The following is a 13618-nucleotide window of genomic DNA, read 5'->3' as shown; positions in this document are numbered from 1 at the left end:
GGGAAGCAGGACCACAGGAACATGAACCAGTGCCCATATAGAATCCTAGCGCGTGCAAGATGAGGACTTTAGCCACTAGGCTACCTGGCCCAACAGGATTGATTTTTCAAATTGTATAGCCATTTATTAAAGTTTCCCAGTCTCTGAAGTATTTAAAAATGTGTCTTAAATACATTTTCTGTGGCCTGGGAAAGCAGTCGAGGATGGCCCAAAGCCTTGGGACCCTGTACTCATGTGGGAGACCTGGAAGAAGCTCCTAGCTCCTGGCTTCAGATTGGCTCAGCTCCAGCTGTTGCGGCCGCTTGGGGAGTAAACCATCTGATGGAAGATCTTTCTCTCTGTCTCTCCTGCTCTCTGTATATCTGCCTTTCCAATAAAAATAAATAATTCTTTTAAAAAATAAATCATTCTTTAAAAAAATTATAAGTACATTGCAGTAAGTGTTTTTGTTTCTCTTTTTTGTAATTTATTTTTAATTCCTTTTCCTAGAATTTTGCTTTCTAATTGCCTAATAATTTGTGACTTATGTGCTGGTCACTATGCATTAAAACATTTAAAAATGTGAGTATAATATCTGTGGGAAAGTGTGCCAGTCTCGTGTGCTTATCCTTGTTTACTGCTTACCCATGTAACCATTGCACAGATCACGTATCTAATTCCCCAAAGACTTCCTTGTGACCCCTGCTGTCCTCCCACCATCCTTCCTGGGCTAATCTTCATTTTATTCATCATCATAAATCGATCTGGGCATTGCATACTAGACATATCTATTGCATTTCTTTTTGGACTGATGCTGGGATATGAAAAATTGCTTTCAGAGGGGATATGATTTACTTAGCCACATGGGGGAAGATCAGTGTGAGATGGCCTAAATCCATGTTCCCATTTTATTTGTATTTTTAAGTCAAAGGCAGACAGAAGGAGAGCGAGGTAGAGATCATGTACTGGTTTAGTCTTCAGACGGCTGCCTTAGCTGGGGTGGGTGAGGCTGAATCTGGGAGTCAGGAAGTGCATCAAGGTCTCCCACAGGCATGGCAGGCACTCACATATTTGATTTATCATCTGCTGCTTCCCAAAAGTATTTGCATGGACCTAGACTGGAAGTAGAGTAGCCAGGACTTGAACTCTGATGTGGAATGCATGCATTGCAAGCAATGACTTTAGCCACAATGCCACAACACCATGGCTGAAGTTCAAATTTTGATATTGTCTAGCCCATTCGAAATATGTACACCCAAACTCTAAGTTTGTTGGGAGTCTGGGTGACCTTTGGTACGTAATTAATCAGAGAAGCCATCTGGGCAGTCCCTGCCTTCTGACTTACCTGCCTATAGATCAACCACAGTGCAGTACACACTTACGGCCTTTGGTCTACCCTGGTAAATGCTCTTTGGACCAAGCAACTGTGAAATATGGGTTTGTCTCCTCGTGTTCTGCCCTTTCTTAGACATTATCCCAGGAATTCAGGACTGTTTCCTTCTAATATACTTACTAAAATATTTTTAATTTTCTGTTTAGTTTTTAAAATTATTTTTACTAGGAGGCAATTACATGAAATTTGCAATACATATATATTTTTAGCTGTATGAATACTTTTCAAATGAAATTTCGGGCAGATTCATGATATAAAGATACCTTAGAAGAAGAAAATGATGGTTAAATGTATGCAGGCATCAGTGGGTTTATGTATCTTTTCTAAGAGTCATTTTCTTTCTTGTGTCAAGAAGTGTTTATTTGAATCTTAGGTGTTCTACTTCTGTTTTGTACCCATGTACCCACATCTTTCCATCTTTGAAGTCTATTGTTTTTAAAAGATTTATTTTATTACAAAGTCAGATATACAGAGAGGAGGAGAGATAGAGAGGAAGATCTTCCATCCGATGATTCACTCTCCAAGTGAGCTCAACGGCTGGTGCTGCACCGATCCAAAGCCAGGAGCCTCTTCCAGAAACATCCTTCCGGGTCTCCCACACAGGTGCAGGGTTCCAAGGCTTTGGGCTGTCCTTGACTGCTTTCCCAGGCCACAAACAGGGAGCTGAATGTGAAGTGGAGCTGCCGGGATTAGAACCAGTGCCCATGTGGGATCCCGGCACGTTCCAAGCGAGGACATTAGCTGCTAGGCCACGCCACTGGGCTCCATCTTTAAAGTCTTAACTAGGATCTCAGAGAGGTCCTGACATATAAAAATATGGTGAAAATTGCCAAAGGGAATCATAAATTTTATATTTCATCTAGGTTATCTAAAGAATGAATACTTTGGTGACAATGTTCAGTATTGATTTTTCTTGTACATGCAGGACCAGTGTCTGATTCTCCCTACCTATTGTGACATGTAGTCTTACTCCCAGTCACTTGGAATGTCATGGTCTAAATCTCACTTTGTCCTCATTGCCATCGGAGAGATGGATTTACATTCATCCTCAGCCTGGTTACCCTTCCATGCTATCAGTAAATAATTATTTTTTCCATTAGTTTGGAAAACTGGTTATGAACTGTTAGTATATCTTAGCTCCATGTCCCCTCCCACCAAGGTTCTGCTGTAAAATAACTGACAAATAAGAATTTTTTAAAAGGTGGCATGTTGATCCGTTGAAGTTTCCTGCCTCAGAGACAAGGGATGGTGGTGAGTAACAGAGATGCAAGGATTCAAACCTTGAATCAGTGCAGTTAATGGCCAGCATCTATTTCCAATGGTGTGCAAGTGGAGAGTAGACTTAGTAGACATTCCTGCTCTGTGAAGTGGGCGTGTTTTAGATTCTTTACTTTGTGAGTTGAGTCAGATCCAGGTGGATGTGTAGAAATCATCAACAATCCATTAGAATATAATTTATTCATGTTTTTCTTTCTCCCAGGCCATTTAGAGAGATGGAAAATGTTGGTTTACTTCTCTCTTAAGTGAAGATGAAAAAGTTTTAAAAATGCAAAACAAACATCTGTAATGCAGTTTCTAAAATGATGATTTGGAGTTTTGCAAACAGAACAAGTCTTTGCATGGATTCGAGAACTTGGCCATGGATTCAAAGACGGGGGGTAAGCTGATGTATCTCCAATTAACTCCTAGACATGTGAGGCAATGTTTCCCAATCTGATCTTTTTAATGCTTAGTCCTCACTAGCAAAGGAATTATTATTCAAGTTTTTCTTTCAAAGTCTATGTTGTGAAAGCAGTTTTTCATTTGGCAAATATGTTATTGTATTATAATATGAATATGTGGGGGGTTTGGATTTTTTGTTTGTTTTCAAAATACTATTGCTTCTCCCTCCCTTTAGGGCCCCTATTGGCTCTTACCCTCTGCTTTAGATCATTGAACAGTGCAATTCAAACCACCCTTCTTATGGTACTATGAATCCATAACTAGTTCCAACAAAGAATCTCAGGGTAATTTTCACAGGAAATTCAATCATGTAATGCAAAACACGGTAAGAGAAGGCTTGGTATTTTCTTAAAAATATAATGCAGTCAATGACTCAGGTTTCTTGATAAATGCTTTTTAAATCAATCACTCTATGGGACAGGCATCTGGCATGGCGGGTGAAACTGGTTGAATACCCACATTCCATATGTGAGTGCCTGTGGTTGATCCTGGCTCTGCTCCTGACACGGGCTTCCTGCTACTGTGAACCTGGGAGGCAAGGAGTGATGCCTCAAGTCCTTGGTTCCTGCCACCCACTCATGGCTGGTTTAGGAGCTCCTGTCTCCTGACTTCAACTTGAGCCAACTTTCAGCCATTGTGGACATTTGCAGATTGAAATAGTAGGTAGATTTTTTTTTACCTATTTCTTTTTCAAATAAACAAGTAAAATTTTTAAATTATTTTAAAATCTCAGGAGTCTCATAATTAAATTGTGGAAATAAATAGAAAAATTCTAACTCTAAGATGAATCCCCATGTTTGGGGACATGTGAAAGTCATGATTATTAATATAGTTATGACATTTTTTAGAAAAGTTTTCCACCATTATTTCTTAAGATTTATTTATTTGAAAGAAAGAAAGAGAGGGAGGGAGGATCAGCAGGAGGGAGGAAAACGGAGAAAGAGGGAATAAAACAGAGATCTTCCATTTGCTGGCTCATTTCTCCAATGGCTTCAACAGCAAGAACTGGACTGATCCAACGGCAGGAGCCAGGAGCTTCTTTTGGGTCTCCCATGTGGTTGGCAGGAACCCAAGCACTTGGGCCATATTTTGCTGTTTTGCATTAACAGGAAACCGGAGCAGAAATGGAGCAGCTAGGACTCAAACTGATGCTCATCTGGGATACTGGTGTGAGCTACAGGTAGTGGTTTCACCTGCTAAATCACAGTGCCAGCCCCAAGTTATGACTTTTGAGTCAACAGAATATTTCATTTATCTCTCCATAGCTTTAGAAAGAGGCTGTAATCTTTGTGTCATGTCTAGCGGCCAGAAGAAATCATTGACAAAGGAGGGGAAAGTGTTCAACAAAGTACATTTTTTTCCATGTCAAGGATATCAAACCCTAGAATTCTTCTTTACATTCCTCATTGCCTAATATAGTGCTGGGTGTGGAGGTGATAATTAGTAAAAATATTTAAGCCAACAATTGGGACTTCCTGTGCAGACACACAATTTTGAGGGCTAGTCTCATTTAGTTGGGGATGATGGTGCTGGGGAAGGAAGATGTTGGGTAAGGGAGCAGAACTACAGAGGAAAGAGGAATCGGAACAGCCTTGGTCTCAAATGCTATCTCTGCTGCTACTGTGACCTTGGAGAAATTACTGAAATCCTTGCCTCAATCTTTTTATTAAAAAGAGAATTATACCTTGCAGTTTTATTATTTACAAGGACTAGAAGCAGTATGGGTAAAGTCCTTGGCACACATCTGTTTCTTATTAAGTGGTAGCTACTGTTACTTTTGGTAGTAGAACAACAACAATATTCATTTCAGAAAAATTTTATTTGGAAAAAGCTTTCTTGAGTTGATTCCCTTCTGGATCCCTGTAGCAGGATCTGGCTTTCCCCCAAGATTCTGAAACATGCGGTCTTGGTGTGAACTCTGCACCCAGTCCCTTTTCTGTAATCCCTGTAGACCCCAAGTTATGTTGACCCCAAACTTCCTTAGTCATAGGGGAATTAATGGGACATTTGGCTAAAAAACTCCAAATGGAGATCTTCCAAGGACAGAACATTCTGGAACCCATGGTGTTTTATATCTTCTCACAGTGGCTGGGGTCAAAGCAGAACTAGAGGAAGAATTCTGAGACCCAGATTCCCCAAAAGTGAAGAGGTTTTCTTTCATTGTCTAAGTCATGCACTGGTGTCCGATTTAGGTTTCTTTTCGCATACTTGCTCATCTGATTAGCAGGGAAGTTAATTTGAAAAACGAAACAGCTTTCAACCAGTAAAAAAAGTAGTACTTAAAAAAATGTATTTTAACCGTTTTAACACTAGTCTTCTGATAGTCTGTGCACTAATTTTGGGCATGACAGCTCAAGTGAAAATGGTGGTTCTGTTTTAAATTTGGTTATCTTGTTTGTGAACACAATTCTTAAAATGTTGAGTGGCACATAGTAGGTAAACTATTTTCTGTTAAATTCCCTGGAGGCTCAGTGGAATGTTTTCCTGAATTATTTTGGTTAGAGGGCAAGCCTTTTCTTTGATTCATCTTGGGACCAGCAGAACTTATTTAATATAGTGGTAGATATCCAAAGATGAAGCTTCACTGTTGATTTAGTGGAAGAGCAACCTAATGAAAGCCCATTGTGAGGGGGTAAAGAGAACATAACCACCCCAAAGGGGGCGTCCTCCTTGGCCTCAGCTTTCTCCCTAATTGGCTGTCAACCTAGACAAACCCTTACTGTTTCTTGCGCAGGCCTTTCTCACTGTGAGTTGGAGCAGGCTTGTTCTGCTGGCCTCACAAGACAGTACAGGGTGTCAGGGCAATAATGAATGTGTTTTGTATGCCAGAATACTTGATATAAATAATGGCAGAAAAGCAACACAAAATGCTTTGATTTCTAATGTTCTGACTGCAGATCCCTCCTAATTTAGGAAACTAATGAATACTCTCCCTTGTATTGTATAATGATATAAATAATTATAATATTAGTAAGGGTTATTATTTATTGGACAATTGTACACGCCAGATTCTGTGCTGGACAGATTGCCCTATTTTTAATCTTCATAGCAACCATCAGGCATTGAGATGATGATGATGATGATGATATTTATTTCAGAGATGAGAAAACAGAGGCTCAAGTCTTAGCTATCATTTGATCTTACTGAATGCAAAAGTCACGTTTTGTTCATTGCCAAACTACTACATCACAATGGACTCCCAGTTAAACAGTTGAAGATATCCTGACAATAGGATGCTGAATATTTCAACATTGTCTATGCCCATAATATGGAGAAACACTTCAATAGCAGAATGATGAACTTATAACCGTTTATGAAGGACCACCCATTGTAATACTAAAGGGGAAATAAATGGGGGGGGGGAGTAAACTTGGGGAGGGGAACAGAAATCCTAGAGTCTATGGAACTACATCATAAAACAAAAAAAAAAAAGGAAAAGGAATAAAAATTAGGATAGATTTTAAATGTTTTGCCATAAAGAAACATTAAATGTTGAAAAAGTTACATATAGTTACACTGACTAATATTGTGACATATTGTGAAATGTCCAAGTATTGACAATAGAACCTAAAATAAATAGTTTTTAAAAAGTCTAAAGTCTCAGCTACCTCAAAAGACACTGACAAGAGGAGACCCAAACCCTCTAGTTCCCAGACAGCTCCCTCTACCTGTTGTGCCAGTTCTCTAGGAGTCAGCTCCCACAGTCCTAGGGATTTCACATGTCCTTTGACAACACTGCTGGCTCAGACCATCAACTGTGATGGGCGGATTGACACCCTAGAGATGGGCCAATGCTAACATCAGGGCTCTACTGCCACCATCCTGTTGCTATGCTTTTCTAGTACATCACTGTTCTAATATTTGTAATCTTGCACTTTTTGCTATAGACTTTAGTGAAATATTCTACTAACCTCCATCCAATATTGATGGTTTACTAGGACTTTGGCTCTGAATCAATCTCAAATCAGAAAATACACCTTGTAAGAATTTTGTCCAGAAACCTCATTGACTGCTCATCTGTCTGCAAAACATCAAAACCCATCACAAGTGTTGCCTTCTTTGAATCTGACTGACTCCTTCACTCTGAATCCATCACTATCTTCTGAGCAATGCCAGACAGCTAGTGCACAAATGTACTCAGCTCACTACTCTTTTAAAAAACATCTATACAATACTCACACTGTGACACTATCTGCTTTGGCTGTACTCATTACTAAGCCCACGTAATCACGAAATTAGGAAGTTACTATGATTATCCCCACTTTATAAGTGGAAAAAGGAGGCACAAAGTTTAAACACTGGACTGTGGTCACAAGGTTTCAAACCCATGTCTTTTGGCTTGGCGTCTACAATGATAAACACTGTGGCTTGTGTACACATCTGTCTCCCCTGTAGTCTGTGAAGGGGAGACAGAGTTTGCCTCTTGATGTTGTGTCTTTTAGAATGAAGTCGTCTTACTCATTTTTGGATCTTTAGGTTCCATGCATGGTACATGTCAAGTACTAAACGCTACACGCTCCAGTCACTGATCTGGGGAATGTTTCTCAGTTATGTCCTGTTTTTGAGAATTCTCACGTGAAAGTGCAGTTAATGAAAGATAAGAACATAGCTTCTATGGAGGAAAGATAACCCCCTTGAGCCTTTCCATTGCTGCTCAAGTGTCTCTGTGGACACCCACTTCACCCTCCCCCCCAACCAATTCTGACAAAACCATTTTGTGTATTGCTGGGTTCAACGAAGGACCTTAGTTCCCTAGATTCTGTTTAGAAATTTGGGCCTCAGTATCAGCTGCTGTTAGTGCTGTTACATTCAGTGTTGGAGCTGTTATTTAGGAAAGGAGAAAGAACGGTTGAGAACAGAGTGGGTGAGTCACAAAATAACTAAGAGAGCATCACTTCAAGAGTAACTGGTTACTGTCTATTTCAGGAAATACCTTCTAGAATGTTAGGGTGGGAGATGGGAAGACAGAAGATTGATAGGGAAGGGGCCCCTGAGTGTGGAATGCTGCATTTGCTGGGGTGCTCAGTGTCAGGGACCTCAGGCCCTCTGTGATGACACCACAGGTGGCTGTTTGGCTGCCACATTATCCCCATCTCCACCATCCTGCTCAGTCGTCACTATCTCCTCTGTCACACCTACCAGATGACTTATCAGGGACATTGTGGAATTCCTCTAAGCATTTGGGACCATGGTTAATGCAGCCAGCCCTGAGTAATCACTTGTCCAACATAGGAATTAAGGTTAGGAAGGCTAGAGATAGAGAAAGCTCCTGTGAAGGCCTCAAGGAAACTCCTCTTATATGCAGTTGGCTCAATGCTCCACTTGGTTGTGATCATGGGGACATGGCTGCTATGTGTATTACTTCAAAAGTGCTCATCTATCATCCATCAATCTTTTCTCTGGCAGATTACCAGGCCAGTGGTAATAGTTTACCACAATGTGGGAATGTACATGTGTGTGGGGTGATACGTATTGCTGAACTGTTGTGCTGAAGTCCCACCTCACCAGGCACCTCTCTGTATGTTACGTGTCATGTGACTGTTTTTATTGCAGGGCCAGGATAATGTTTGTTATCCAGGAAGTGTGAAAGCAGAGCCTGTACCCCCAGAATGCACCAAGTCCAAATGCTGCATTCCTAGGAACAACCAGTAATAACTCGGGGAGCAAGGTTCTGGTCAATTTGGTCTGTAATCATGTAGTGTTCTTTTACATGTTCACCTGTGAGATGACTCTAAGAAATAGTGTTTTCCTCTTATGGTCATCCGAGGCAGTCTGTGCAAACCAGGAAGAAAAGCAGGATGGAGGCAGGTTGTATGAGCCACTGGCTCATTGTTTAGGTTCTATAATAGCAACCACATGGCACTGCAGAGGCCTAGCCATGCCCGTAGGGCTAAGAACCTGCTCTTACCCAGTGACGAACAGTTCAGCTGAAAGTGACATGGCATGCTTTAGCAAACCTCAATAACTTCTTACGGGATTCTCTGACTCAGAACTCAGACACAGGATGTGAGCTCAGCTCCTCACATAACGTCCATGCACATGGGCACAGTTGCTTGTTTCCTCCAGGTCTGACTGGAGTGGGAAGAAATGCTAAACATGTGTGTGTAAAAGGCCAAGAGGAATTTTCTGGAGAGGATCTTGAAGAGATCCTTGGGGTACTCCAGAGGATGGCTTGCTCTGTTGTGTGAACCTCAGGGTTTTCCCCAGGGGTGACTATGGGTTTTTGCCTGGTCTCCCTGACTTCGGTCTCTTCATCATCTGCACAGAAATGTCCGAGGTATCATTCTCTACTCTTCCTCTCAAGCAGAGGCTTTTTCCTCCCTTCTAGTCAGCAGAGTTGTCCATCAACCGCCTGTGTTCCTCTCTTTCCTACTTCTCGGTCAGTCCTCGTGCAGTTCATTTCATAATCCAGTTGGCTTTTCCAACTCTGACTTAAAGTTCATTCTCTGGGATGGGTCTTTATGTTCTACAAACACTTTTTGTGAAACATCACCATCATTGCCCTCATCATATCAGGTACTGCGCCAAGGACTTTATGTGAATTGCCCTGAATGATCATGATAATCCTATGCAGTAGGTGCTACATTTATATTCATTTGTAATAGTCCTTCACAAACGAGAAAACTGAAGGTCAAAGAGATCCTCACTTGTTGCACAGGGGCAGGGAAACTTTTTTCCTGCCAAGAGCCACTTGGATAGTTAGAATATCATTTGTAGGTCATGCAAGATTATCAACTTAAAAATCAACCTAATATAGACACATTACAAAGGAACAAATCCAATGGCTAACAGGCATGTGAAAAAATGCTTAAGCTCCCTGGTAATAAGGGAAATCCAAATAAAAACATCACTGAGATGCCACCAAACTCCAGTAAGAATGGCTCACATACAGGAAATCACCAATAACACTTGCTGGCAAGGATGTGGGGTAAAAGGAACCTTGCTATACTATTGGTGGGATTGCAGGCTGGTGTAGCCTCTGGAAGTTAGTATGAAAAATACTCAGACAACTGAAAATCCTCCTGCCATATGTCCCAGCAATACCAAATTTAGGACTATATCCAAAAGACCTGTTACACGAGAAAGCAATATGCACCCCTATGTTCATAGCAGCAAATCAATAATCGCAAAAACATGGAAGCAACCGAAATGCTCATCAGCAGAAGACTGGATAAGGAAACTGTGGTTCATCTACTCTATGGAATACTACTCAGCTATCTAAAAAAAATGAAATACATTTCTTTGTGGTCAAATAGGCCCAACTGGAAACTATTATGCTCAGGGAAATGAGTCAATCCCAAAAGGTCAGATATCATATGTTTGCCTTAATATAGGATAATACGATATCAAATCTAAAAATTGTACCTGTAAATTGCATATTATTGCACCTCCAAGCTATCTGCACTACACAGAATAAGATGTTATAATGTAACCTATGAATCAATAATTCATGAGAGATTGCATATGATCACCTGAGATTATTAATATCCCTCTTATCACTGTTATTACTACCACCCATTGGTAACAATGATCTAGTCTGTACTGTACTCCTATTTGAACCACGTTGGTCATATCTTAGCATTAATTTCTACAGCAAGATATTGGACATTCCTTTGTGCCACCCTAGTGTGGCATCGATACCCCTGCTTCGAGTCTGACAACTTTATGGAGATGAAGGCTCACTATTTCATTTTATTAATTTTTTTTCTTTTCTTTCTTTTTTTCCTCTCAACCCAAGGGGGAGAGGACTGTACCTAAAGGGAGGTATAATGGAAGCACAGCAGAAATAAATATGTCCATAGACAGAAACAGAGAGAAGTATATCCCTGTACTTGTAATACATGAATGGTCTCACACTGAAACAACAAATAAGCCCCTACATTGTTGGGATTCACCAACTTGCTCTTGCTACTGTACTATTTTCCTAATCCAAACTCATATTACTTATTTCTTTCCATGAGCCCCATCATCATTTCTCTCTGTATATGTATTTAGGATGCCACACATGGAGTACAAATTGTTGGATATGTTTTTAGATGTTTTATTTACTTATTTGAAATGTAGTAAGTGACAGGAAGAGACACACACAGAGACATCTCCCATCACTCATAATTCATTCCTTAAATGGATGTGACAGTCAAGGCTGGGCCAGACCAAAGACAAGAGCAAGGAACTCCATCCATCTGGGTCTCCCACATGGGTGGCAAAATCCCAAGTACTTGGGCTGTCATCTGCTGCCTTCCTTGATGTATTAGTAGGAAGCCAGAGTAGGCACCAAGTAGCCAAACCTGTAACAGGCACTCTGATATGGGATGTTGGTAGTGTAAGACACGGCTTAATCCATCATGGCACAGTGTTGGCCTATTGTTGGTTCACTCTTCTGCGATCAGATGCCCTGATCAATTTTTTTTTTAGTTATTAGGAAAATGAAAAATTGGAAAGAGCCTTGCCTAGGACTCTGAAGTGAGCTAATGAACATCTGACTCATTTTTGACTTCGTGCTTGTTTTAGTACAGCATATATCAACCCTTTGTGGTTTTGAAAATCTGTTCTGTTCCAAAATTGTATATCTTAACTCCTCAATAATTGTTTTAGTTTTGCATGGATAAAGGCCATATTTTCTACTTTAAAAAAGTCCTTTTCAAGTTGTGCAGGAAATAGGAACAAGTGTTAAAGGAAAGCAAGCAAGCTGGTTGGTATAGAAGGGAAATTGATTGGGATCATCAAGTTTACCAAGGGATTACTGAATGGGAGATGCTTGCAGTACCTAACACACAGGAAGCACTCAGTGAGTGCTTTTTGAGAGAATGAATGGATGAATGAAACTAGAGGAAAATTTGAGCTGGTTGGGCAGGGGGAGAGGTAGTTCCAGGAATTATGGGTGAAGTTTTGCAACAAAGGGAAAGACCCAGCTTTGAATGCTGCTGACAACTTGGTCTTTAGAGAAAATTACAACACATGTGTACGAACAGATGAGTCACTGGAGAGCAGTTATTGAACCTAACAGGCCCGGTGAACGGAACAGCAGTTGTCTGTGTCTGTTCAAGAGGAATGCTGAACATCTGCTCAGCATCCCCAAGACCGTCTCTCCTTCCTGGCCAGAGGGATGAGTCTGTGTCACATGGTGGCCTCTCATGTTGGCCATTGTTCGTCTCAAGGACCTCAAAGCTGTAATGATGGCAGTTTGGTGGAGTGCCAGGTGTTCTGAGCATGTTCTGTGCACAGTGATCTAGATCAGCACTTCTCCAACTTTCATGAGAATATGAATCATCTTGTTAAAAAACGACTTCTAATTTAATAGGTCTTGGGTGTGGCCAAAGATGTGGCATTTTCTGATATACTACCAGGTGATGCTGCTGCTACTGCCTCTACTGTTCTGAGCAAACTTGCTTTGAATAACAAGGATCAGGGTTCTTTGAGAATGTGTTGACAGAATGCAAGAACTAAATTCAGCTCTCTCTTTACTTCTAGGTATTCTCTTTGACCAGGGATCCCTACTTCCCGTTGTACCAGCTTTCCAACATTTGGCACTCTCTTAGTTCATTTGGATGCATCTCTGGGAAATGACTGGATTCAGGATTCTTTGAATAATTATGGGAAATACTAAGGAAGCATTAAAACTCATACTTTTGAGAGATTTATAGCTAAAATTCCTGCAAGGAATCCTTTGTTCATGAATCTTGGAAACTCATGTTTATTTCTAGGGTCTTGCACATAGTAGGCCAACCAAAAATGCTAAATGAATAAGTAAATGATATGAGGAAAGTTTGGTCAAGACAAGTACAAGCATACCATATCTAAATAAAATTAATTTCACTATCAGGACTACAAACAAATTCAATCAAACACCTGAATAAAGACAAAGCAAATGTCTCAGGTGATCATTCAAAGTCTTAGGAATAAAACCTATGGAGGGATTTCTCATCCCAAGCCCTTCTGTGTTCTTTCATTTCTAAATGAAAGAGTGAAATAGTTTATTATCAGTATAAACAGTGTAATGGTATCTTGACTTTTTAAAAAAGATTTTATAGTCTGTGATGCATTTTAAAAATAGTTTTATTGAGATATAATTCACGTATCATAAAACTTACCCTTTAAAAGTGTTATTTGTACTTACTTTATAACCTTTACTTTTTTTTTTTTTTTTTTTTTACAAAACTTGGCTTTCCATAGTAGATGAGAAAAAGAAAGCTTAGGGCATTTGGAGAGAACGAAAGGCAGATATGGGCAGACAAAGCAAGATAGCACTGGGGTTTATCAGCAAGACAAAATAATATCCAAAGAATTTCACTGAAGTACTAAGAAAGCCATCAGTAATCGAAATATTTAATTTAACGGGAACCTCTTCCAAATATGCTCCAGAATATCCCAAGAACATGAGGGCATACAGCCCAGTGTAAGAAATGGATGTTCAGGATGTTCTCCAGTTGGCGAGGAAAGGCTAGGTTACACACTGTGAGCTTCACTTAAAGAGGCAAGGATGCCCACGATCCAGGAAGGTGCTTTCATTGCAACAGTAATGGT

At 40.3% G+C, this 13618-nt stretch overlaps 1 long non-coding RNA gene across 4 annotated transcripts in view; it reads left to right on the top strand.

Moving 5' to 3' along the window:
• Nucleotides 1-13618, top strand: part of LOC121153317 — a 387354-nt gene that overhangs the window by 113837 nt on the left and 259899 nt on the right. For all 4 annotated transcript variants that reach the window (XR_005883383.1, XR_005883384.1, XR_005883381.1 and 1 more), the window contains one exon: nucleotides 2853-3030. This is a non-coding gene — a long non-coding RNA (uncharacterized LOC121153317). The remainder of the gene's footprint in view (nucleotides 1-2852; nucleotides 3031-13618) is intronic.

The sequence above is a fragment of the Ochotona curzoniae genome, unplaced genomic scaffold (genome assembly GCF_017591425.1).
Source record: "Ochotona curzoniae isolate NIBS_2020 unplaced genomic scaffold, NIBS_Ocur_1.0 contig_2692, whole genome shotgun sequence".
Lineage (NCBI taxonomy): Eukaryota > Metazoa > Chordata > Mammalia > Lagomorpha > Ochotonidae > Ochotona > Ochotona curzoniae.
Note: the sequence above shows the minus strand (reverse complement) of the source record. Positions and strands in the feature narration are given on the sequence as shown.